The sequence below is a fragment of the Mus caroli genome, unplaced genomic scaffold (assembly GCF_978045245.1).
Source record: "Mus caroli unplaced genomic scaffold, Mus_caroli_1 scaffold_1, whole genome shotgun sequence".
In the NCBI taxonomy this organism is placed as follows: Eukaryota; Metazoa; Chordata; class Mammalia; order Rodentia; family Muridae; genus Mus; species Mus caroli.
Window position 1 is genome coordinate 77,721,206 of NW_028227256.1, and position 27,434 is coordinate 77,748,639.

Genomic DNA, 27,434 nt, shown 5'->3' on the forward strand with positions numbered 1-27,434 from the left:
TTCAAAATATTAATTAAAAGGTATTTTAGGAGGATCATCATTTGGCAGCTATAGACTATCCAGAGATTGAAATTCAAGGATTTGAACCAATCTATCACATCAACTCTGAGGAGCCTATCAAGAAGGACTTAGTGATTAAATAAAAAATAATTCGAGGAATTAGTTGAGCAAACAGTAGGTGCTAGGAGTGTTGGCCCAAGTGCTTATATAAACCATGAAGTAAGTTTATTATTATTGCTATTTTCACCCTAGTCTTACATAGGAAGATATCTGGGTCCACAGTAACAAAAGTCCCAAAGCAGGTTAACAGCATATCTAGCATTGAAATCTACTTGATTGTTGAGTTTGGCTTATCAGAGAAATGGATCTTACTACAAGGGAATAACAAGAGAGGGCTTCTTTCTTTACATTGCCCATTCAATGTTGAATTTTGAGTCAAGGAGACAGGAAGGTACATCTCTGAAACGTGGGGGAAGAACCAGACTGGAGATGGGAAAATGAAAGGCATGAGATCAATTGAGAGATTACAAAAGTAAGTTGAATTTTGCAGACACTAATACATAGAATCAAGAACATGATCTTACAGTTGTTCTGAATACAGCAGATGGGAGGCAATTCAGAAAATACTGAGATGCCACAGTGATTACCAGCATGGTGCAAAACCCAGACTTTCTGGCAAGAAGTATATAAAGATGGTTGTGTGACAACTGAGTCCAGGATAGATCCAGGGTCTGAGAGGAGATGTAGCATCAGAGGTAGCTAAAATCCAAACGATGATATTTGCAGATGAATGGGTAGAGCTGCAAGCAGTCATTCTGACTGAAATAAGCTAAACCTAGAAAGACAAACCTCACACATTGTCTCTTGCTTACAAATGTTAGCCTTGAATCTTCAGAAATATGTGTTTTATTTGGGATGCCCATTAGAGGTCATGAAATTAGTTTGGTGCCAAGTTTCTTTCCAGGAAGGGGTATATAAGATGGTGATATAAATGGTAAAAGGGGAATAATGGAAAAGGAAGGGTTAAATTGGGGCAGGTTCTGGGAGGACAGGGTCTAACAGAGAATCTGGAAAGGGATAAGAAATACTAGAGAAATTTTGAAAAAGTCATGTGGAAGCCTACTACTTTAGAATATATACACATTCTTCCTAAAATATATACACACAAACATATGTGAAAAGGGTTTAAAGGGAATTACCCTATAATAAGGGGAAAATCCCCTTACTAGGTACCAGAGGTTAACAAATAAAAACTGCAGTTCCAGGAATGGAGTTGTTGACTAGTCATAAAACATGGAGAGGTAAAGCTGGAGGCTTTATTCCCTGCTAGCTAGTTTTCCCAGGGCTAGGAGGTGCTGTGAGGGCTATCTGAGGAGATAAGTAATCACCAGTCTTACCTAGCTGTGAGCACTGTGATCACGGGGAGCTACAGAAATGGCTAACCTGGCAGTAAGCCCACTGGTACAATCGTGGTACACATATCATGGGCATAGCCAAACACTTTCTGATTGGATTTAAAGCCTGCTTCACAAGATGGAATCCATAACTGGCACTGTTACTGGGTCCAAGATACTGTGGCTAGACAGCTCATGATCCCTAGGGGGAAACCTACTTCTATTGTTCTGTTAAATAGGCATAGTATTAAACCATCTTCTAATGAATCTCCATTTTATATCCCTATAATAGTGCATCTGTCGATCTTCATTGGAGAAGCTTGCTTTGCTGTAGTTAACAATTAACATATAGACCCACAACTGGTCTAGCTACAGAGAATAAGAGACTAAGGAATGCTCAGCCCTAAGTGGAACATCTTTATCATATCCCTTGCTCACAATGCTCAGACATATGGTGGGAGAGGAGGCAAGAAGATTGTAAGAACTCAAGGACAATGACTACAAGAAAATAGTGTTTCTTAGATTCAGAAAGGCAGTTGCCCCTATGAACTCACAGTGGATGTGGTACCATGCATGAGCCAGGGCAGAGCAAATCCCAGCATAGCAATCAGAGTTGGCACTAAGTCCTACCCTTAGCTTGGGAGCTATTGGTAGCCAATAGCTGCTAGGAGAAGAATCAGCTATCCTTAAAGGTATGTCTGTCCAGTGGTATGTCCTCCATGCTCCACTGGAAGGCCACATGTCCGAGAGTAAATGGGACTCCAGGGGCTTTTAGAAAAAGAGGATTAAAAAAAAAATGAGTAGGTAGGAAAAGTAAGTAGATCTAGACAGAGTTGGGGGGAGTGGTTAATGGGATAAAAATACATTGCATGGATTTCTCAAAGAATTAATAAACATAAATCGAGGTAACTGACAAATAGGAAACTCTCAGGGCTATATGTACCTCTATATGCATTCAAAGACATACAAGTGTCCAGCCAGGAAAAGTACATGTGCAATTCTTTTTTTTTTTTTTTTTTTTTTTTTTTTTGGATAAGTGAATGATTTAATGATGTCAGTGCATTTTTTTTTAATTAGGTATTTTCTTCATTTACATTTCAAATGCTATCCCAAAAGTCCCCCAGACCCTCCTCCCAACTATCCCCCCACCTTCTTGGCCCTGGTGTTCCCCTGTACTGAGGCATATAAAGGTTGTAAGACCAAGGGGCCTCACTTCCCAATGATGGCCGACTAGGCCATCTTCTGATACATATGCAGCTAGAGACATGAGCTCTGGGGGTACTGGTTAGTTCATATTGTTGTTCCACCTATAGGGTTGCAGACCCCTTTAGCTCCTTGGGTACTTTCTCTAGCTCCTCCATTGGGGGACATGTGCAATTCTTAATAGTTGTTTAGAAGTTAAAACAAATGGTCTTAAGCATGTTTTAAAGGAAATTGAATCTTGTATACGAAGACTTCAGAAATTTGTGGAAATATGCTAGCCATCTGGTTTTGTTTTTTATTGCTCTTGTAAAAAATCACCACACACCCAGAGACTGAAGTCAACCTATCCTTATCATCTCACAGTTTTCAAGAGTGAAAAATCTGAGCACACACGACCTTATTGATCCGTTCTCAGAGCCCTACAAGTCTGAAATCTAGATGCCAGCACTTCTGTAGCCCCTCTCAAAGCTCCAGGAGAGAATCTGTTTCCAGGTTCATGGAAGGTTGCTGGCAAATTCACTTCTTGACATTGGAGATTTAAAGTTATGCTCAACCTCTAGAGGCTGCCCATGATCTTGGGCTAATGGCCCCTTTCTAAGTCAGAAGCAGTTGAATCCCTCTTACACTGAAAAGTCCACTGGCTCAAGTTCTGCTTCATGTTCTAACACATCTTCTTCTCTTGTTCTAGGACAGAAAGATGCTTGGGAGTCTAAAGCCTTGTGAAGAAATCTTATTCTTTTATAGTAATCCACAAAATTCTTTTATTTTCTGGCCATCTTGTAACCTAGTTTCATTTCCGTTGTGATGAAGTACCCTGACCAAAAGCAATGCAGGGGAGGAAAGGGTTTGTGTGGCTATGACTGCAGGCTACAGTCCGCAGGCGAGAGGAAGTCAAGGCAGAGCTCAGAGCTAGTCACATCGTATCCCCAGTCAAATGTAGGAAGAAATAAGTGAGCCCAGGCCGCCTGCTTACTGCTGCTGCTGCTGTTGCTGCTGACACAGTTTACCTCTCTTTTACATAGTTCAGGGTCCTGCTGTGAAATAACATGTTTCACAATGACTCTTCTCACCTCAATTAACAGCCAAGAAAAATATTCCACAGATATATTCATAGGCTAACCCGATCTAGGTACATTTCTCTATTAGGCTCTTTCCCAGGCTCCCTTTCCTCTTGAATTTTGGCTTTGACAAACTGACGCTTAAAATTAACCATCGCGCAACCTTAACCCATGACTTCAAAAATCTGCCCCAGCAGCACTCAAAGACTAATATTTGATTTTCCTTGGGGGACATCTTAAGGCTCTCATCCACCTCAGCTAGAGTCTGACCTTTTGTGTGTTTAACTGTTCAAAGTATTTTTAAACTGAAGAATCTAGTGAGAAGGGGGTGGGGGTGGGGTAGGTGAAGAAAACCCCTGGCCTCTGAACGTAGTTTCCACTGAGCAGTTAGGGGGCAATCTGGGTTTCTGCTGAGCTGAAAATGAGTGCACGTAAGTGGAAGTTTAGTTTGTAGAGCATTTACTGGAAAAACATCACAATGAAATTAAGGTGAGATCTGTAGGACTCATGCATAAAGAAGGGGAATAGGCAGAGAGGAAGTGAAATAACACAGACCATCAAATGCATGAGCAGACCACAAAGGTAATCAGCTAGAGGACAAAGCAAAGAAGACCCTCCTTCACACCCTCAGTGATGCTACAATTAAAAAGGGTCGATTTTAATCACATCCAGTTAGCCAGCCTATCCAGTTTGCTAATGACATCATCACTGAACCTAAACTTGGCACAGCAACGTGATAATGTCTTATAGATGCCTGCAAATCCACTTCCTAAAAAGAACTAAAAATATTTAGAACAACTGAAATCTCAGGGGCTGAAAGTTATATGTTTACACACGAAGCCACACAGGTTTGCAAGGTTGAATCTGAACACGAGTTACCAGCACTTTCACCTGTGGTACCCAACTCTTCTTCATCCAATCTGTATTATCATTGTTTGAGCTTTTCGGGACCTACTGATTACTTCCTTAGTGTTGAAGAATGGCTGAGGAGCTTATCTTGCATCATGTATATCTTCTTCTGTTTCCAACTGATCTTCCTTTTACCTGCTGGGAGCTCACTGCATTGGTGTTTGGTGGTGGTGGTGGTGTTTTTTGTTTTGTTTGTTTGTTTGTTTGTTTGTTTTTTAATTTTTGTATCGCAGAGAATGTCCAGTCTGGTCCTTGTCTCACCTGCAAGCACCGCCTGCCGTCAAGCTGCACAGTTAGAGGAAACCAAGCAACACCGAGATACTTCCTCATCCTCTGGAGCCCGAGCCCAGGCAGAAGTTCTATTCCTGTTACTAGCACTCAAGCCTATTCTTCTTGTGTGAAAGTTCAACTTAGCTTCACAGTTCTGAGTTACCAATGACAGCACAGATTTCTCAAACAAACCTCCCACAACAGACGATGCTTTTAGTGGGCAAGGTTGGTAGGATGCAGTGCCGGTAGAATACAATCTTTTTCCTTAAGTGTAACTCTCCTTCAAATAATATGCCTTTAGGATAAAGTTTTTTGGGCCTTTGTGGAAAATAAAGAGCTCCATGGAGGATGGATCACAAGATAAGAATCGAAGCATATCCCGTGTATGCATGTTGTGTGTCTGTGAGTAGTGTGTTGGCTTAGTGTGTAGATAGATCAGTTGTGACAATTTTTGTAATGTGTTCATTGCATTAAAATAGTTTATAGTAGCCTATCCAGTTACATTCAGACATTTATCTCATTATAAGGCTATTTATTCATATTATGATTTGAATAGAATTCAGCAGGTGAAAACTGAGTCAGAATAGATGGGGTAGTATTGCAGGATTTTCCCTGTCCAATCACATTAAGGCAGTGGGAGACTTGTGATTGGACAGGAGAAAGGAGGCAGAGCAGGAGTTGGGGGAAGAGAGAGAGAGAGAGATCTTAGGAGGAGAGAAATCTCAGGAGGAGAGAGAGAGAACCAGAATGGAGGCTGACGTGGTGTTATCAAAAGGTTAGAATAATTGGGTTAAAGCTTTATCATTATCAATTGGCTCTGAAATTATTGTATTGGCATCTTGTAAATTGTGACTAAATTGATAGATATATAAATCTAATTGGTTAACTATAAGCTTAAGAGTCTTGTTTCTACCGGGTAATTAGGTGTTGAAATGGATAACCAGGGATACATAGGGTGTTACATGGAAGCGAGAAGAACATGGGGAACCCGTCTTAGAGATGGCCTGGTAGGGGTCCTGTGCCCTCGCAGTGCTGGTGAGTTGGTGGGCCAAGAGACAGAGCAAGTGAGATCACCTGGCACAGGGGCTAGCCTCAGAGAGTTGGCAGGCCATCACTAGTGCGGGAATGTGCGGTTTCTCTTTTTTAATATTTCCCGCAACAGGGTAGGGAGAACCTGGAAGACAGGTCTGCTTTGATATATAAAATATATACCTTCCTTATACCCTACCCTGTTGCCAAAGAAAATTTCCCAGTATATGTACAAATGGAAAGATGCTAAAGCAGTAGATTCCTACCTCAGGCCTTAGTAGATGAACCAGTCACCTGTTATACTGAGCATCTTGCTAATGTTCATTACAGATACTGCATAGACCACACCTTGAGAAACAGTGACCAGAACATGAGTTCATCCATTGGTGTTTTAGGCCACAGTCACCCAGTAGTGTTTCTGTGGAGACCACCTCCCTCTACAAATTATTTATTTATGCCAGACGGAAGACTCACTCTACAATCCAGTGTTCCCTTTCCCTAATGGACTCTCAGTCAGGAAAATTAACAAACCGGTTGTATTGTGTTTTGTATTGGTGTGAGTGAGGAGAAACCCCTGGAGTAAAGTCAGCCATTAGAATCTGTGCCTCAGACCTCCCCAGCTTCCTGTTTTATCTGTCACGCCCTCCTCTGATTTCATGTCATCTCCTTTCCATGGATCATTCCTCTGCATTTAACTTAATAAAGGTGGCTATGCTTGCCATGTCTCTCTACATTATTATCTAAATCACATTTTCTAAAACTTAATTATTGACATTTGGACATTTTGGACCAGTTCATTCTTTGTCAAGGGGAATCCTGTCTACTGTGGGATGTTTAAGGATGCATCTTTCTGGATTCTGTCCAGGAGATGCCATTTGCATCTTACGCCTCTTGCCAGTTATATAATTCTCTTCCATTGTGACAGTCAACCAGCTCCAGACACAACAGAGCTTCCCTAGGAAGAGAGGCAGCCTATGTGCGCCACATGCTGGGATGCAGACAGTGTTTCTCTGATTAACAGCATTCAGGTTGTGCATCTGGGTGATAGTGGGTAAGTCTCATTAGGTGAACCTTAGTTAACATTTCTTAAATGCTGATCTGACCCACTTGAAAGAATCTCTGTGCTACTGGTCTCCACAACACCTCAAACCACCACTCATTGAGTCTCTGAATTCATATTTCTGTTTGGGGGCTATGTATGCCTCTAGTCTTACTGGGAAAAGACTGGAAGCCATTAAAACATTTGATATGAGATGAGATCTTATGAGACACAAGCTAGACATCTAGGTAAGTTGGATGAAGGATAAAGATTCAGGATAAAGATGGGAGCATGGTGTTTGCCACTGTGAGATTACAGTGATTATAAATAAGCCTGCTTAAGTTGGATGCCCTGTCTCACTTACTGGATAACTCTGGATAAGTCACCCTCTAACATGAAGAGAGTCCTGATACCTACCTCACTGGATGCTCTGAGCCTTGATAAGTGAGTATGTGTTGAGCATTTAGCACAGTGCCTGGGATTTAAGAACATGCTCAATGAGTATTAGTTGCAAGTGTAGCTATGAGAAAATGCCTTTGAGGGGGCAGTTTCAATCTGGGTACCTACGGCATGTATTTAGGAAGGGATATAGGAAGGTCCTAGACATCTGTGATCTGGCCATTAGAATGCACGGGAGAGGTGAGGACACCAAAAGGATAGCAAGTGCTTTGCATGTGGCAGGGACAGGAACAGGAGTGGAAACAGATGCACTTGGAATAGATACAAATAATGAGACGAAGTGACCGGGCTACCCCTGCACACTTACGCCCTTCATAGCTGACTTCTTTGTGCTCCTTGCCTTTTGCCAACACTGTTATTTCATTTTAAAACCCCCATGATGCACAACTACAAAAGGTTCCAATTATCCCCTTTCAGCAATCTTCCTTCATCCCACACAAAAAGGCTCAAATGCCAAGGAAGAAAGCCACCCTTTAACCAATATCATATGCTGTTTTATCTTTTCATGGTTATTTTCCTGCCTAACCAAGGTCTGGGAATGGCCAGACCAATAAACAGTATGGTCTTTATGCTATGATGGGTTGTCTACTGGAATATAGCAAGGGGCAACATTATAATTACCAATTTGATGTTGTGAACAGGAGAAAGGGAACATGACATCTTATTTTCTGTCTTCCCCTAAGCTCTTTCCATAACTTCTCAAGGACATGGGCAGGTATTAAAGCACACTGACAAAGGGACATTTAATCTGCTCACTCTGATGCAAGGATGCAATACATTGGAAAGGAGATTGAGTACTTAGATTACATCCAGAGCTCATTGGCATGATTTAAAGTTGGCGTCCCTCTTACTTTAATTGTCATTCAGGTATGCCTATTCAGAAACCAGCTTTCAGTTTGTGTTTACCTAAGTGTTTCAGAATCCATGGCTACAGAGTGGAGACAGCCTTTGATTAGACACTTCGTTTTAATTCTTTCAGACAGAGTCTATCAGTGGGTTATACTGAATGTTTGGCATAGCTACAGCTCATTCACTTCCATTCTGAGTGACCTTGGGTAAAACAGTTGTCCCCCTGGATGTCTTTGTCCTAAAGCCCTTTTCATGCTTGATAGTCTATATTTTTTGTGTTTTTAAATAACACAACAGCGTTATCTACTTTCAAGTAGATTGATGCCAGAAAAAGAAAAACCTTTGTTTTATTTTCTCATTTTTAGTTTCTGTTGATAGCTGGTTAAAAAAAAAAAAAAAAGACAATTTCCAATTAGAAGTCCTCACTGAACATACTCAGCACCTATGGTATGTCCTCAATGATATTACAGCTCATTCAGATGTAAGCAGGTGTCCCTTCTGACATGACACAGGTTTTGATAAGGTTTGTAAATACAACATTGAAAAGAATACTATCCCTATTTTCATATTCATATTTCTCATATTATCTTGTTGAAATCTGAACATACAGGTTTCTTAAAACAACATGCACAGTCACACATGCAAGCATACACACACACACACACACCACACACTATTGTTACATTCAACTTGAATGCAGCTGAAGAACTGAAGTCAGCATTGGGTCACTGGTGCTTTGGGAAGATGCTTGGTGTTCAGTGCTACCTGCCTCTTTCCTTTGGACTGACTTGTGCCCAATTACGACTTAAGCTTACTACAGTCTTAGGAATCCAGAGCCTCCAGTCTACAAAACAGGAAAGAGTTAAGGCAAATGGGAGAGTCACACTCTTTTCCTATTATGGTCATTGGGCATTGATGTTTTCCATAAGTAATACTTCAGACATTTTACCACTCCCCGCCCCCCCAGAGCATATCAGACAAAGTGTCCTTACACTGCTGGACTGTCACCTCTGTAAGTTTATGCTCTGAAAAAAATGACATAAAATCAAAAGCACAGAGGAAGTTTGTATCTAAACAGTGTTCTCAGTTTTGCACACTTACTCAATTCTGCACACTTGTCCATTATTGTCTCTGATTCCATTCCTCTTTCAGCTTCCCAGGGCCTGTCCCTGAACTTTAGCTGCACTCTGAAGCCCAACATGCACTTCCTGGTTCATTATTACTCTTGACTTAGCTAAGGCTTTTTTTTTCTTTTTTTTTTGCAAATGTTATTAACTTTTTACAACCACTTGTCTACTCCATGAATGAGCACCGGTACTATACTAAATATTTAGAATAGTTAGAAAGATAAAGTTATTTACCCACACAGAGATATCTCAAGGAGATAGTTTCAGAGCTGCTAGGATGGGAAATTTGCATTACAAAACATTAAAAATTAGCCACAAAAAAAGATACCTTCTATTTTCTTTCAAATGTTCGTAGCATTATCATTCAAACTCTCTTCCATGTAGATTTATCATGTAAATGACACTACCTCCACCTTGAAAATAAAGTTGAGGACCTGCTGCTCACTCACTTCTTTCCTCATTTGCATAACCCTCATGTAATTTAAATGTTGGAATCATTTTGTTTTAACCATCCCCTCTCATTGTAGCAATCGGAGACAGTTGGGTTTAAGTGCACCATTTCCAATTCAGAAGCTGCAGGCAGCATCCGCTCCTCTCTGTATCTTTGTGTTCCCCTAGTGTATCTAGAGTTCCCTAAAGTCATAAGAAGCAGGAGATTCACAAAGTCAACTGTACTTGGAAACATGAGCCTGAGCTAAACAGACCTCCTTGGTGCAAAGCTTGCCATGCTGGAAACAAAATTCCTGGGAGTCTGCGGTATGTGATGTTTCCCACGCTTGTTCTTTGCACAAATGCTTTGCCCTTAGAATATTCTAGCTATAATCCCTATGGTTCCCAGGCTGGCCACTAACTCACAACAACCTTCTTGCCTCAACTTTCTGTGGGCTAGTGTTAAAGGCATCAATGTGCCCCGATTAACAACACTCATTCTGTGTCACATAGTCACATAAAAAACAGGGTTTGCAATGGATACATAAAGCAAATTAATGATTTAGATGAGTTTAAAATATCTTTGTAAAAGAAAGGGACAGCAATATCTTGATTGCAGAAGTTTAGCAAGGACACAGGATAGATGTCAGGTTGTAAGAGCATAGGTTGTAAGGCATAGGATCTCTTGTTATCAACATGGTGACCAGGAGAGAGACTTCAGTACATGATGTCTGCACCTTAGTAGAATTGGCTTATTCTTTTCCAAGGTCTAGCCAAATCACCCATCTGTCCCAGAGTCATTTTCCATGGTAATATGACCAAGTTACTTGTGTACATTAATTAGGGAAATATATCTTTAGATAAATACTTAGAGTGATTATTTATTTGGAACTAGGCAAAACACATTATTTGTTTAGATAAGTGGGTTTGAGTTTGTTGGGTCTCTGTGAAATCTCAGCTTAGTAGGGTGAAACACAGGCAGATTTTTATGGCTATCCATAAAAATCTTAGTCAGTGAATGCTGACTAAGTCAGCAAGAACAATAATGAACGACTCAGTTGGTTACAAACACTGGTCACCTGTGCTCACTCTCTCTACTGGGCTCTGCAGTAGCAGCTGCGGCTTCCTCTGTTTTTTTTAAAACAGATCTCTATCCACATTTTCTGTTTCCATTTCTCTGTTGAAGGACATCTGGGTTCTTTCCAGCTTCTGGCTATTATAAGTAAGGCTGCTATGAACACAGTGGAGCGTGTGTCCTTGTTATATGATAAAGAAGTGGTACATTTACACAATGGAGTACTGCTCAGCTATTAAAAATGATGAATTCATGAAATTCTTAGGCAAAAGGATGGAACTAGAAAATATCACCCTGAGTGAGGTAACTCAATCACAAAAGAACACACATGCTATGCATTCACTGATTAGTAGATATTAGCCCAAAAGCTAAGATATAATTCACAGATACAATATCCAAGATAAAATTCACAGACCACATGAAGCTCAAGAAGAAGGAAAACCAAAGTGTGGGTACTTCAGTCCTTCCTAGAAAGGGGAAAAAATACTCACGGGAGCAAATATGGAGGCAAAGTGTAGAGCAGAGACTGAAGGAAAGGTCACCCAGAGACTGTCCCACTTGGGGATTCATCCCATACACAGTCACCAAAAATCAAGAAATACTTGCTGACAGGGCCTAATATAGCTGTCTCTTAAAAGGACTTGCCAGAACCTGACAAATACAGAGGCAGGTGCTCACAACCAACCATTGGACTAAGCACAGAGTCCCCAATGGGATCCCCAAGTGAGGAGTTAGAGAAAGGACTGAAGGAGCTGAATGGGTTTGGAACCCCATAGGAAGAACAACAATATCAACCAAACAGATCCCCCAGAGCTCCCAGGGTCTAAGCCACCAACAAAGGAGTATACATGGCTCTAGCTGCATGTGTAGCAGAGGATGGCCTTGTCAGGCATCAATGAGAGGAGAGGTCCTTGGCCCTATGAAGGATTGATAGATGCCCCAGTGTAGGGAAATTGAGGGCAGGGAGGCAGGAATGGGTGGGTAGGTGGAGGAACACTCTCATAAAAGCAGGGGGATGGGGGATAAGATAGGGGGTTTCCAGGAGGGAAGGAACCGGGGAGAGGGGGTAATATTTGAAATGTAAATAAAGAAAATACAATTTAGTTGGTTATAGGAAAAAAAAACAAACAGGTTTTTGAGACTATTTGATGCTTTTGGTGTTTCACTGTCCAGTCGTCTTTGGCCTTTTGTGGATGCATTTAAATTGCCAGCTACATATGACCACTTTCCCTTTTGATTGTTTAACAGTCAAGACAGGCTAGTCTTAATAGTCATTTGTGGACTTACACCCATAGACATTCTTTTGAATTAGACACTGGAGCATATGGTTTTGGAAATTAAAATATAATCGTTAGCCTCATACTTACATACCATCAAAAATAATTTTCCACAGACACAGGCCAAGGGAATTGTAGTGTCTTTCAGAAGGTTAACATTTCCTTGACCTTGGATCACTCAATTACAGTGACACTCTAATATGACTGTATGTGAGAATGACAAGCAGGTGGCCTGGGACTCACCTCTGTCCCAGACTTGAATTCACTCCATGTTTGGAGATGTGTGTGTTTGTTAATAGCATTTAAACATTCAGAGACTGTTTGAAATCACAATAGTGCTGGTTACTAGGGTCTCTTGCATTCACTATCTGACCACACTGATTTCAACCCTGTGACAGGAAAGGTGGGCTGGAGCTGTAAGCTATGACTTGTGAGTATTGAATCAAATGTTGATATTACATGTCTCTTATAGTCTAAAACACTATGCCAGAAGGGTTATTTTAGCATTCTTAAAAAAGAAACTTGAATTGCACCAATTTTATGTAGAAAAGTCAGAAATATTATTCATAATTATGTATTTTTCTCATAAGGTCACTTATGAGAAGAACACAAACTCTATTTCAATCATGAGTTTTATAGATTAAAAAATATGGACAGAAAAAAAATTTTTTTAAACAAGCCAAGAGAAATGCTACTTTTAGAACTATAGAATGCATTATTAATAGACCACTGCAGCTTCTAGTGAATGCAATTACTTACTATCTATGGCAAAATTGAACTAATTGATTAACATTACTCCATCACAATGCAGCAGGGACAACAGACATTCTGACGCCTTCAGATATTTGACCAACATTTCCAAGTGCTTAGTCTGGGTATCATCTGCTGTCTGAGCTCTCCTTTCCTCCAAATTGTTGTCAAAGCTATTTCTGAAGGCCTTACATTTCTCTGATAAATATGAACGTGTTTAAAAAGTATATATAGATGGTACCTTCTAGGACTTATGCCTCACTTAGTGTTTAACTTATTCAAAGATATAATCGTATTTGATAACACACTGCTCCAAATATATTAAATAAGTGCAACTACTTTCCTTACAAACTACTAATTCATGTGAGACTAAATATTTAGATTAATGGAACTATAAATTATTGAGTGTAATTCTTAAGGAAAAAGCACAGACAGAAATGATGCCATAATAATAACATGGCTGGATAAAGAAGACTTGAACTAGGCCAACACCAATGGGCATGCTAATGTAGAACTATCCCTAGGAAAAGAACTGTATGTAACTCATGTCTACTAAAAGAGGGAGAATTCATTTTTCCTTAGGGATAGACCTTTAATTTGTTACTCAATACAAAACGGCTGGTTATGAACTCATATACATATGAGTCACACTGAATAGATTCACAAGGCTGTCTTTATTTTTATGCATATGTACATACATCACAGCAAAAATCATAGAAAAAGAATCCATGGATTTGAGAGGGGTTGAGGGGTTGAAAGTAGGGAAGGTAAAGGGGAAATGATGCAATCATATTTTAATTAAAAATAAAGAAATAAGCTAGGTGGTGGTGCACGCCTTTAATCCCAGTGTCGGGAAGGCAGAGGTAGGAAGATAGCTATGAGTTTCATGCCAGCCGGATTTAGAAGTGAGTTTTAGGACAACCAGGGCTACACAGAGAAAGCCTGTCTTGAAAAGCAAAAAAGACAAACAAACAAACAAACAAATGTTAAAAATAAAAGCAAAGTGGGAGGTTTGTTTATGCTTCACTTCCATTATCTAGAAATCATCTTTTTCCATTTTTCCCTTCTATTGGAAATAGATTCTTTGCTCATATAATACACCCTGATTATGATTTCCCTTCCCTCTACTCCTCCCAGTTCCTACCCTCTGGATCCACTCGCTTTCTATCCTCATTAGAAAAGAATAGGCTTCTAAGAACCTAAAAATGAAAAAAATAAATTTAACATGAAGAGACAAAACCAATTGTATGGAAGTTGTACATGGCAACCCGACTGAAGGAAAAGAGTCCCAGGAGCAGACTCAAGAGTTGGAGCCCTGCCATTTCTTTGTTTCTTCCTTCTAAAAGTCATTAAGACTGCTACTGCCTCAGATTCATGTTTTTTTTTTTTTTTCAAGACAGGGTTTCTCTGTATAGCCCTGGCTGTCCTGAAACTCACTTTGTAGACCAGGCTGGCCTCAGACTCAGAAATCTGACTGCCTCTGCTTCCCGAGTGCTGGGATTAAAGGTGTGCACCACCACGCCTGGCTCACAATAATTAATTTTAAGGATGGTAAAAAATACTAAGTGTGGAACAGGTATAGTGTGGGATATAACAGTTTCTTTGAGCCTATACCGTGGTAATTGCTGGGTTTATGGCCAGTTATATTTGAGAAAGGCTATGAATTAATAAGGATAAGTCTACCATTGCCAATTAGCTCAGGGTTATAAAGTTAAGTAGCTCATTTAGAGACCATATATTCTGAATAAACTAGAAAGAGAACAGTGTTCCATCCGAACTTATTCTTGATGGAAGAGACAGAAATTACACACACCTTTGAAAAAACCATACGCCTAAAATATCACTACTAATAGTTAAGATCTTGCAAAGAGATGGCTCATTGGACACAAAATACCAGGTGCTAATGGGCAAAGCTCAATCTTTCCACTATTTTGCCAAGGGTTAAGATGTACATTTTTTGTATATCTATATAATCTCCATAAGAACTAGACATTTAAGGTTTCTCACCTCATAGCAAGACATTAGGTACAACATACTTCAAATTTTGTTTTATAATGAAGCATCTGTAATTGCTATTGTACATGCTAATTATAACACAATGTACACTAGTGGCTATAACAGAACTTCTGGCCAAGTTATGACAGGAAATTAAGCTTAGAAGCAGCTGTGTCCAAACTTATCATATCACAGTCACTTTAATTTTATAAGTATAAAAATATTCCCTTAGTATCATTTAAATAATTTTTATAAAAAGGAAACTAGAGATTAGACAGATGTCTCAGTGGTTAACAGTGAATCTGCACACAGTTCTACACACTCATTCAGACCCACAGACATATCTAGAAAGCATCAATAATGGCTATTCTAGGGAATCTGAGGGAAGTGGTTGGAGTGAGCTGCCTCAAAGGCATACTTTATATTTTATTATAAAATTAACATTTTAATATAATAACTCTCCTTTCTTTTACTTTTTTCTTTCTTTCTTTCTTATTTTTTTTAAAAAATATTTTCTTTATATATATTTCAAATGCTATCCGGAAAGTTCCCTATACCCTCCCTCCGCCCTGCTCCCCTACACACCCACTCCCTCTTCTTGGCCCTGGCATTCCCCTGTGCTGGGGCATATAAAATTTGCAATACCAAGGGGCCTCTCTTCCCAGTGATGGCTGACTAGGCCACCTTCTGCTACATATGCAGCTACAGATACGAGCTCTGGGGGTACTGGCTAGTTCATAATGTTGTTCCACCTATAGTGTTGCAGACCCCTTCAGCTCCTTGGGTGCTTTCTCTAGCTTCTCCATTGGGGGCCCTGTGTTCCATCTTATAGATGACTGTGAGCATCCACTTCTGTATTTGCCAGGCACTGGCATAGCCTCACAAGAGACAGCTATATGAGAGTTCCTTCAGCAAAATCTTGCTGGCATATGCAATAGTGTCTGGGTTTGTTGGCTGATTATGTGATGGATCCCCAGGTGGGGTAGTCTTGGATAGTCCTTCCTTTCGTCTTATCTCCAAACTTTGTCTCTGTAACTCCTTTCATGGGTATTTTGTTCCCTATTCTAAGGAGGATAGAAGTATCCACCCGTTGGTCTTCCCTCTTCATGATTTTCTTGTGTTTTGCAAATTGTATCTTGGGTGTTCTATGTTACTGGGTTAATATCCACTTATCAGTGAGTGCATATCTAATGACTTCTTTTGTGATTGGGTTCCTCACTAAGGATGATACCCTCCAAATACATCCATTTGTCCAAGAATTTCATAAATTCATTGTTTTTAATACCTGAGCAGTACTCCATTGTGTAAATGTACCACATTTTCTGTATCCATTCTTCTGTTGAGGGACATCTGGATTCTTTCCAGCTTCTGGCTATTATAAATAAGGCTGCTATGAACATAGTGGAGCATTTGTCCTTCTTACCGGTTGGGACATCTTCTGGATATATGCCCAAGAGAGGTATTGCTGGATCTTTTGGTAGTATTATGTCCAATTTTCTGAGGAACCTCCAGACTGACTTCCAGAGTAGTTGTACAAGCTTGCAATCCCACCAGCAGTGGAGGAGTGTTCCTCTTTGTCCACATCCTCACCAGCATCTGCTGTCACCTGAATTTTTGATCTTAGCCATTTTGACTGGTGTGAGATGGAATCTCAGGGTTGTTTAGATTTGCATTTCCCTGATGATGAAGGATGTTGAGCATTTTTTTCAGGTGCTTTTCAGCCATTCGGTATTCCTCAGGTGAGAATTCTTTGTTTAGCTCTGAACCCCATTTTTAATGGGGTTATTTGAATTTCTGGAGTCCACCTTCTTGAGCTCTTTGTATATATTGGATATTAGTCCCCTATCAGATTTAATATTGGTAAAAATCCTTTCCCAATCTGTTGGTGGCCTTTTTGTCTTATTGACAGTGTCTTTTGCCTTTCAGAAGCTTTGCAATTTTATGAAGTCCCATTTGTCAATTCTCAATCTTACAGCACAAGCCATTGCTGTTCTGTTTAGGAATTTTTCCTCTGTGCCCATATCTTCGAGGCTTTTCCCTACTTTCTCCTCTATTAATTTCAGTGTCTCTGGTTTTATGAGGAGGTCTTTGATCCACTTAGACTTGACCTTTGTACAAGGAGATAAGAATGGATTAATTTGCATTCTTCTACATGATAACCACCAGTTGTGCCAGCACCATTGGTTGGAAATGCTGTCTTTTTTTTACCACTGGATGGATTTAGCTTCCTTGTCAAAGATCAAGTGACCATAGGTGTGCTGATTCATTTCTGGGTCTTCAATTCCATTCAATTGATCTACCTGTCTGTCATTGTACCAGTACCATTCAGTTTTTAATCACAATTGCTCTGTAGTATAGCTTATATGTTAGGCATGGTGATTCCACCAGAGGTTCTTTTATGGTTGAGAATAGTTTTTACTATCCTAGGTTTTTTATTATTCCAGATGAATTTGCAAATTGCCCTTTCTATCTCAGTGAAGAATTGAGTTGGAATTTTGATGGGGATTGCATTGAATTTGTAGATTGCTTTTGGCAGGATAGCCATTTTTACTACATTAATCCTGCCAATAAATGATCATGGGCGATCTTTCCATCTTCTGAGGTCTTCAATTTCTTTCTTCAGAGATTTGAAGTTCTTATACAGATCTTTCACTTCCTTACTTAGAGTCACACCAAGGTATTTTATATTATTTGTGACTATTGTAAAGGGTGTTGTTTCCCTAATATCTTTCTCAGTCTGTTTATGATTTGTGTAGAGAAAGGCCATTGATTTGTTTGAGTTAATTTTATATCCAGCTTCTACACTGAAGCTGTTTATCAGGTTTAGGATTCTCTGGTGGAATTTTAGGGTCACTTATATATACTATCATATCATCTGCAAATGGTGATATTTTGACTTCTTCCTTTCCAATTTGTATCCCCTTGATGTCCTTTTGTTGTCGAATTGCTCTGGCTAGAACTTCAAGTACTATATTGAATAGGTAGGGAAAAAGTGGGCAGCCTTGTCTAGTCCCTGATTTTTGTGGGATTGCTTCCAGTTTCTCTCCATTTAGTTTGATGTTGGCTACTGGTTTGCTGTATATTGCTTTTATTATGTTTAGGTATGGGTCTTGAGTTCCTGAGCTTTCCAAGACTTTTATCATAAAGGGGTTTTGGATTTTGTCAAATGCTTTCTCAGCATCTAAGAAGATGATCATGTAATTTTTGTCTTTGAGTTTGTTTATATAGTGGATTACATTGATGGATTTCCATATCTTAAACCATCCGTGTATCCCTGGGATGAAGCCTACGTAGTCATGATGGATGATCGTTTTGATGTGTTCTTGGATTCGGTTTGCAAGGATTTTATTGAGTATTTTTGCATTGATATTCATAAGGGAAATTGGTCTGAAGTTCTCTTTCTTTGTTGGATCTTTGTGTGGTTTAGGTATCAGTAACTGTGGCTTCATAGAATGAATTGGATAGAGTAACTTCTGTTTCTATTTTGTGGAATAGTTTGAGAAGAGTTGGAATTAGGTCTCCTTTGAAGGTCTGATAGAACTCTGCACTAAATCCATCTGGTCCTGGGCTTATTTTGGTTGGGAGACTATTGATGACTGCTTCTATTTCTTTAGGGGAAATGGGACTGTTTAGATCATTAATCTGATGCTGATTTAACTTTGGTACCTGGTACCTGTCTAGGAAGTTGTCCATTTCATCCAGGTTTTCTAATTTTGTTGAGTATAGCGTTTTGTAGTAGGATCTGATGTTGTTTTGGATTTCCTCAGGTTCTGTTGTTATGTCTACATTTTCATTTTTGATTTTGTTAGTTAGAATACTGTCCCTGTGTCCTCTAGTTAATCTGGCTAAGGGTTTATCTATCTCATTGATTTTCTCAAAGAACCAGCTCCTGGTTTGGTTGATTCTTTGAATAGTTCTGTTTGTTTCCATTTGGTTTATTTTAGCCATGAGTTTGATTATTTCCTGCCATCTACTCCTCTTGGGTGAATTTGCTTCCTTTAGTTCTAGAGCTTCTAGGTGTTCTGTCAGGCTGCTAGTGTACGCTTTTTCTTGTTTCTTTTTGGAGACACTCAGGGCTATGAGTTGAACTCTTAGGACTGCCATCATTGTGTCCCATAAGTTTCGGTATGTTGTGGCTTTATTTTCATTAAACTCAAAAAAGTCTTTAATTTCTTTCTTTATTTCATCCTTGACCAAGGAATCATTGAGTAGAGTGTTGTTCAGTTTCCATGTGAATGTTGGCTTTCTATTATTTGTTATTGATGATCAGCCTTAGTCTGTGGTGATTAGATAGGATGCATGAGATAATTTCAATACTTTTGTATCTGCTGAGGCCTGTTTTGTGACCAATTATATGGTCAAATTTGGAGAAGGTACCATGTGGTGCTGAGAAGAATGTATATCCTTTTGTTTTAGGATAAAATGTTCTGTAGATACCTATTAAATCCAATTGTTTCATAACTTCTGTTTGTGTCCATATATATCTGTTTAGTTTCTGTTTCCAGGATCTATCCATTGGTGAGAGTGGACTGTTGAAATCTCCCACTATTATTGTGTGAGGTGCAATGTAAAGCTTTGAGCTTTACTAAAGTTTCTTTAATGAATGTGGCTGCTCTTGTATTTGGAGCATAGATAGTGAGAATTGAGAGTTCATCTTGGTAGATTTTACCTTTGATGAGTATGAAGTGCCCCCTCCTTGTCTTTTTTTGTAACTTTGGGTTAGAAGTCAATTTTATTCGATATTTGAATGGCTACTCCAGCTTGTTTCTTTGGACCATTTGCTTGGAAAATTGTTTTCCAGCCTTTCACTTTGAGGTAGTGTGTGTCTTTTTCCCTGAGCTGGGTTTCCTGAAAGCAGCAAAATGTTGGGTCCTGGTTGTGTAGCCAGTCTATTAGTCTATGTCTTTTTATTGGGGAATTGAGTCCATTGATGTTAAGAGAAATTAAATAAAAGTAATTGTTGCTTGCTGTTATTTTTGTTGTTAAAGTTGGGATTCTGTTCTTGCAGCTGTCTTCTTTTAGGTTTGTTGAAGGATTACTTTCTTGCTTTTTCTAGGGTGTAGTTTCCTTCCTTGTGTTGGTGTTTTCCCTTTATTATTCTTTGAAGGGCAGGGTTCGTGGAAAGATATTGTGTGAATTTGGTTTTATCATGGAATACTTTGGTTTCTCCATCTATGATAATTGAGAGCTTGGCTGGGTATAGTAGCCTGTGCTGGCATTTGTGTTCTCTTAAGGTCTACATAACATCTGTCCAGGATCTTCTGGTTTTCATAGTCTCTGGTGAGAAGTCTGGTGTAATTCTAATAGTCCTGCTTTTATATGTTACTTGACCTTTTTCCCTTATTGCCTTTAATATTCTATCTTTATTTAGTGCATTTGTTGTTCTGATTATTATGTGTCGGGAGGAATTTCTTTTCTGGTCCAGTCTTTTGGGAGTTCTGTAGGCTTCTTGTATGTTCATGAGCATCTCTTTCTTTAGGTTTGGGAAGTTTTCTTCTGTAATTTTGTTGAAGATATTTGTTGGCCCTTTAAGTTGAAAATCTTCATTCTTATCTACTCCTATTATCCGTAGGTTTGGTCTTCTCATTGTGTCTTAGATTTCCTAGATATTTTGAGTTAGGATCTTTTTGCATTTTCATTGATTGCTGTGCCCATGTTCTCTATGGAATCTTCTGCACCTGAGATTCTTCCATCTCTTGTATTCTGTTGCTGATGCTTGCATCTATGGTTCCAGATTTCTTTCCTAGGGTTTCTATCTCCAGCGTTTGGGTTTTCTTTATTGTTTATACTTCCCATTTTAGGTCTTGGATGGTTTTCTTCAATTCCATCACCTGTTTGGTTGTGTTTTCCTGTAATTCTTTAAGGACTTCTACCTCTTTAGCAGTGCTCTCGTGTATTTCTTTAAGTGAGTTATTAAAACCCTTCTTGATGTCCTCTACCAGCATCATGAGATATGATTTTAAAACTGAGTCTTGCTTTTTGTGTGTGTTGGGGTATCCAGGACTGGCTGAGGTGGGAGTGCTGGGTTCTGATGATGGTGAGTGGTTTTGGTTTCTGTTAGTAAGTTTCTTACATTTGCCTTTTGCCATCTGGTAATCTCTGGAGTTAGTTGTTATAATTGTCTCTGCTTGGAGCTTGTTCCTCCTGTGATTCTGTTAGCCCCTGTCAGCAGTCCTGGGAGTCCAGCTCTCTCAGTGGTCAGAGTAGTCTCTGCAGGCAAGCTTTCCTCTTGCAGAGATTTGTTGTTCAGACCTGCCTCCTGGCTGAAGATGAAGGTCTGATACAGGGCCTGTCCCAGAAGATGTGTCGCCTCTACAGTCTTCGCGCTCACCTGCACAGATTGGTCTCTGAGGGACCAGGGACCCAAGATGGCTCCCTCACCTGCTCCTCCAGGCAGAGCCCTCCTGGGCAGACACCTCTCCTTTAGCAGGGAAGATGCCTGGATGACTGGAACCTGAAACTGGGTCTGTCCCAGAAGCTGTGTTGCTTCTGCCTGACCCAGAAGCTGTGTCGCTTCTGTAGTCCATACTCTCACCTGCGCAGAGTAGTATCTGAGGGACCAGGGACCCAAGATGGCTCGCTCACCTGCTCTAAAAGAGCCCTTCCAGGTGTACCCCTCTCCTCTGTTGGGAAAGGTGCCCAGAAGTCTGGAGCCTGAAATGGGGTATGTCCCAGAAGCTGTGTTGCTTCTGTAGTCTGAACTCTCATCTGGGTAGACTAGTCTCTTGTAACTCTCCTTTCAAAGCTTTTAAGAATTGTCTTTTTTTGTATTTTATTTGCCTATTTTATGTATACAAATGTCTTGTTGCATATCTACTGTATTTGCCTGGCCAGAAGAAGATGTCAGATTCCCTGGAACTGGAGTTAAAGGTGGGTGTGTGTCATTATTTTGGTGCTAGGAAGCCAGGTCTTTTGGAAGACAAGCCAATGCTGAGCCATCTCACCAGCCCCTGCTCTTATATTTTAAGAAGGATTAAAATGAGCAATACATGAGGTTTTATGCATTTTGACTTTTTCTATGCTTTTGCAACTTCTGCTTTCTGATACTTACTATGTCTTTTATGAACACATCCCAGTGAAATCACAGCTGAATTCTGCATTGAGAATGGGAATCTAAGCTTTTGAAGTGGAGAGAGTCACCAAACCACTGACAAAATAAAACAATATAAATTGGAATCATGGTTTTGATTTTGTGTGTACAAGGCAGCCTTTTCTCAGAAACCAAGCAGGTGAAAAAAATCATCAAGGAGAAAGCAACTAAGAACAATTCATCTAGTATTCTTTCTGACCGAAATAAGTTGCATGCAGTGTTTTATAATCTGTAGGAAATATAGGTATTTGAACCTTTGGAATCATAACAACACATAAAAACTTATTAATCTCAGCACAGCCAAATGAAGGCAAGGAAGGGCTGGAGCTAGCTAACGAAGGGAAGAGATGGCTTTTCCCAGGTACATATGACTCCACTTAATCATCATCAGGCCAATGGCAGTGGAATCCCCATGCAGCTACACAGCACACATATGAAAAGATTAAGGCCATGTATTTAGATACAAATTATGCTAAAAGACTAAAAGGAATGAACAAGCCTTGAATGTTTGACTGCAAAACAGCCACAGTTATTCTTGTAACTAAACGTCACACTTAAAGCAGATGCAGAAGGGGAAAGTCAAGGGAACTCTCCTGACTATGGTGAAGGGCTGGGGAGAAGCCGGCATCTTCTATGAATCAAAGGCAATGCCCACTGCTAGCTCTGTATTTCTCCCTCATCACAAGTGGAGACTAGGCTCTTTGCTTTTGTCCAGAGATATTTAGAAATGTTAGATGTTCAGAGGAACAGGCAGCCTCTGGAAGGTGGCAACAGATGTCTTTTTTTTTTTTTTTAATACTTCTAGGTTTGCTCAGTGATAATCATTCTATAAACCTGATTCTTCTGCCCATCTTCACCATTAAGGCAGTCATGCAATGTCTTGCTGATCCGTATTAATTTTAATCACAGCTATAGCAAACAGCTCTTCCCCTAAGAACATCTGTAGGCATCTAATGGTAAATGTTGGGGGATCTAGACATTTTTATTGCCTTGTTATGAACCCATGCATATCTCGTAATTCTTTTATGGTGCAAAATGAGATGTTTGATGATAATGTTTTATTTCCCATTTTTCCCCCAGATCAATACTCTGAGATATCTATTAGTCACATGCCCACAGTTCAAAACAATCATCTCCAATTCCTACAACAACAGTATATTGCTATTTACAGATCTGATGTCTTTCACTTAACTTTCTGAACCAAATGAAAGAAAGGGATTGATATAAGATCAGCTCAAAACTCAACAGTCTTTAAAGACATGAGCAACACTTTAACAAAAGATGGCAGTCACCATGAAAAAAATCTGTTATGTTAAAGGATTGAAAAGAAAGTGTGGGAGAACAATATGGTTGGAAATGTCACATTGTATGTGAGTGCTACTAGGGCACATTTTGCTTAAAGCGAGCCTTATGACAGAAAACTTTAATAACTGCAGGCCCTGTGGTATTATATCTTAGTGTGCCTCCTCCTTGCTCAGCAGGTCTCTTCCTGATCTACATGTCTCCTTGTTACCAAGTCCTGCCTTTGCCTGATTTCTTAAATTTGTTTTCAGTTGGAGACCATAATTTGGTTTACTGGTGTGCTGGTTGGTTTTAAGTCAACTTGACATACAAACTAGTTATCTTCAAGGAGGGAACCTTAATTGAGAAAATGTCTTCATAAGATCCAGCTGCAAGGCATTTTCTTATTTAGAGATTGATGTGGGAGTTCTCTTTTTGGATAACCTGTTTACTTATTGAGTCTCTAACTTGACATTCTAGTTTCTTAAACAGTGGGAAATGGCATGCTACAGTGTCTTCTGAGAACTATCCCAAAATACCATCCAGCCCATTATGGGAGGTGTCATCATCCTTGGGCTTGTAGTCCTGGGTTCTGTAAGAAAGCAGGCTGAGCAAGCCATGAAGAGCAGGCCAATAAGCAACACCCCTCCATGGCCTCTGCATCAGCTCCTGCTTCTAGGCTACTGCCCCATTTGAGTTCCTGTCCTGACTTCTTTGATGAGGAACAGAGATATGGAAGTATAAGCCAAATAAACCCTTTCCTTCCCAATTTGCATTTTTGTCCTGGTGTTTTGTAACAGTAATAGAAACCCAAACTAAGACAGTTGACATTTTCACCGAGGGAGTTCTTTTTTTGGACAACTTGCTTACTTATTAAGTTTCTAACTTAACATTCTAATTTCTTAAACAGTGGGATATGGCATACTCCTGAGAACTATTCCAAAATAACATCTAGATCATGCTTCAGCCTAGAGAGGTCATCTTAATTTCTATAGAGCTGGGTGGGCAAGGTGGATATTCACATTTTTTGAGCATAACAAAGGGCAGTCCTGGTAATCTAGACAGTGAACTGGGAGTATTTTCAACCTCGACACCTTAATCAACAGCAGCACTATAAGGAGTCATTTTTCTGTCTCAATTCGAGACACAGAGGTTCAGAGAACTCAGGGACTGAGCTTAGGGGCCCACATTTTCCAAAAAGCAAGCAAAATGGCCACGTTATTAGACCATCTAGTTTCTGTCCAAGAACTTTGATATTCTGTGTTCTGTAAGGCCACAGAGCTACAAGTCTATTCCCTAAACAGAAATCTGTAGGCAGTTAATATGAAGAAATGACAAAGAAGTAATTTACCTTCTAAGCCCTTCATCCTGTCTGTCACGGCCCCATGGATCCTGACTGTTGTCTGCTGGAGCTAGTCATTGTTTAAAGCTGTCATTGCTGCTTAACTCCACAGATTAACTTCAATGCCTTTTCTGTTATTTAGTCCTTGAGAAAAAGTCAAGAGACTAACTTGGAGCAGGAGTCCTTTGTGTATAGAAAGGCAGAATTGTTTTCATCCCCTCAAATGGATTTATTCCTCAGATAATCAGAAACTGGCTATTATTCGCTCGCTCCTGAAATGATTATTACTATGGCACTCTGTACCTAGCATTTATGTTGTTGAAGTTGGAATTATGCATGAACTCTTGAACTGGAGCCCACTGTCTCTGAACTGAAGGGTGAGGACTGGTATTTATTTAAAAAAATGTGAGTCTCTTGGTTTTCAGAACTGATCATACATCCTAATTCTGGCAGTAAATGTTATAAAACTACCAGCATACCAATTTATCTCTTTGATCTTGAACTTTCTTTTCTAGCAAGGTGACTGGAATCTCTAATCTCAAATTCTTAACATTTTGTTATTCTATACAGTCTTCACTGGAATTTTTTTTTTTTTTGTGTGTGTGTGTGTGTGAACTAAAAGAAAAGCCGCAGGCATCTTGCAGTACTGGGAAGCATGCTAAAGAATGGCACACCCCTGTGGTCATGGGTAAGCCAGGCATGGCTTACACTGGGCTCTATAGTGTTGTCAGCCTGACTGCCAGAACTGTGCTGAGTTCAAAAGCAATTGAAATCCTCTCAACAGGCATGGCTTTGTAGAAGTTCACTACCTGATACACCTACAATGTCCAATACAGCAACAAGAGATCCAGGCCTGAGACATTAGAGACAGACAATGCAAGAAAAGACAGCAAAGAGATCCAGCCTGAAAAATGAGAAAGGAGGTAGAAATTAAATTAGTGGGTATGGCCAGGCTGTAGGGGAGTTGTGGTTACGATTGCACCCTAGCTGGAAAGAAGGTGCAGGGCAGGCTGAGCTGCCAGCAACAAGGAAAGCAGCAGGTACCATGCTAGCCAACGGCTACATAGGATGCTTCAACCTCTACCACTAGCACAGACATCATTTCATTTCTATCTATTTTGATATAGACCATCTGCCAACTTGATAATGCTGCCAGTTATCTACTTTAGGATACTATTCTAGGGACAGGAGAAGAATGATACATTTTTAATTCACCTTAAACCCTCAGATTAGCAGTTGACCCATGTCTTCCTTATATCCTCTCTACATAATTTAAAGATACGAAATGGCCAGTTGTTGTTGTGGTGGTGGTGGTTGTGTCTAGTTTTTGTCTTAGCCAAAGAAATGAGCACTCACAAGGAGATGAGAGGTAAGCCAAGCTTAGCTGTAGATCATACACAGGGCTTGGTTTTGCAGCAGGGTGGTTACAAACACCACCCTGAGATCAAAAGGAGCTCAACAAATGATTCCGAGGTATCTGATTTTGCAAGCTCACTGTCTGCTGGGCCTTCACTGTGTAATGCGGCATCAAAAGCTCCTGTGACCAAGGTGTGCTTGAAAAGTGGTTAACTGGATATGTGAACCTGTTTCTATTTTGCTTCATTTTAAGCAACTTAACACTTAACAGTTGAAAGATCCATCTAATTATTGGAACATGTTTAACATTCAAAAACAATGTGTGGGGAATTACTCTTTTACTTGTAAATTTTAAGAATTCTTAACTATCAAGCAAATGTTTGTGATAACAACTTAGAATTCACATTGAAATGTGCTAAAGGTATAAATGTACCTGGAATGTGTGTGTGTGTATGTGTGTGTGTGTGTGTGTATGTGTACACATAAACTCATGGGTGTGCTGGCCAGTGCATGTGTGTGTGTGCATGTACACATACACTCATGGGTGTGCTTGCCAGTGCATGTGTGTCTGTGTCTGTACATGTACACATATACTCATGGGTGTGCTGGCCAGTGCATGTGAGTATGTGTGTGTGTATGTACACATACACTCATGGGTGTGCTTGCCAGTGTGTGTGTGTGTGTGTGTGTGTGAGCTAGAAGTTGGCACTGGGAGTGTTCCTTTCTCACTTTCCACTTTATCTTTAGAAAGAGGATGTCTTGCTGAAATCAGAGTTCATTGTTATGACTAGGATGCTTAGTCAGCAAGCCCCTGAGATTTACCAGGACGGGGATTGTACATGTGTGCCCCGAAGCCCAGCCTTTTATAAGGATGCTGGGTTCACGCTCAGCTCATCATGCTTGTGCTGGAACACTTTTCCCATTGTTCCATACCCTCATCTTCCAGTTTTAAACATTTCTTATGAATGGATCTTTGGTCCTTATTATTTCTAAATTTTGTATAATTTGAAAACTGAAGAAAAGAACTATTCCTTCCATAACTTCCATAAGTGATGTAAAAACACTCAAAGAAATAGTTAAATTTCAAAAAAAAAAAAAAAAAAAGAAGAAGCACATGGTGGATAACATAAAAGTAAAGCACAAACAACCTTCTATGTTCTCTAAATACTCTATTCATGTAAATATCCTATTAGATAAATATTAAAGTGCTATGGTCAAGAAAAATCCAAGCTTGCCTTCCCATCTTTTCATATTCCATGAAGCACAAATTAAATTTCTTTTTAACAATCCAGTTTTTTCCTAAAATAGCCTAAAGTAGATGGAATTTGTAAATGTGTTTTATAAAAACACTAAAAAACACTAAAATAACTAAAATTTACCAGGCTTTTCCTGATCACCAGGATTTATGATAGACATGTTACTCGTGTTTACCCCTGGAGTCTTTGGAATAACCTCCTGAGATAGTATGGCAGACAGAATTATAGTTCCTTAAGCATGTGTAC

The 27,434-nt window shown here is 39.7% G+C and overlaps 1 protein-coding gene across 7 annotated transcripts in view; it reads right to left on the bottom strand.

The window, feature by feature from the left end:
• Positions 1–27,434, bottom strand: part of Dock10 (dedicator of cytokinesis 10) — a 258,799-nt gene that overhangs the window by 168,807 nt on the left and 62,558 nt on the right. The window lies entirely within an intron of this gene.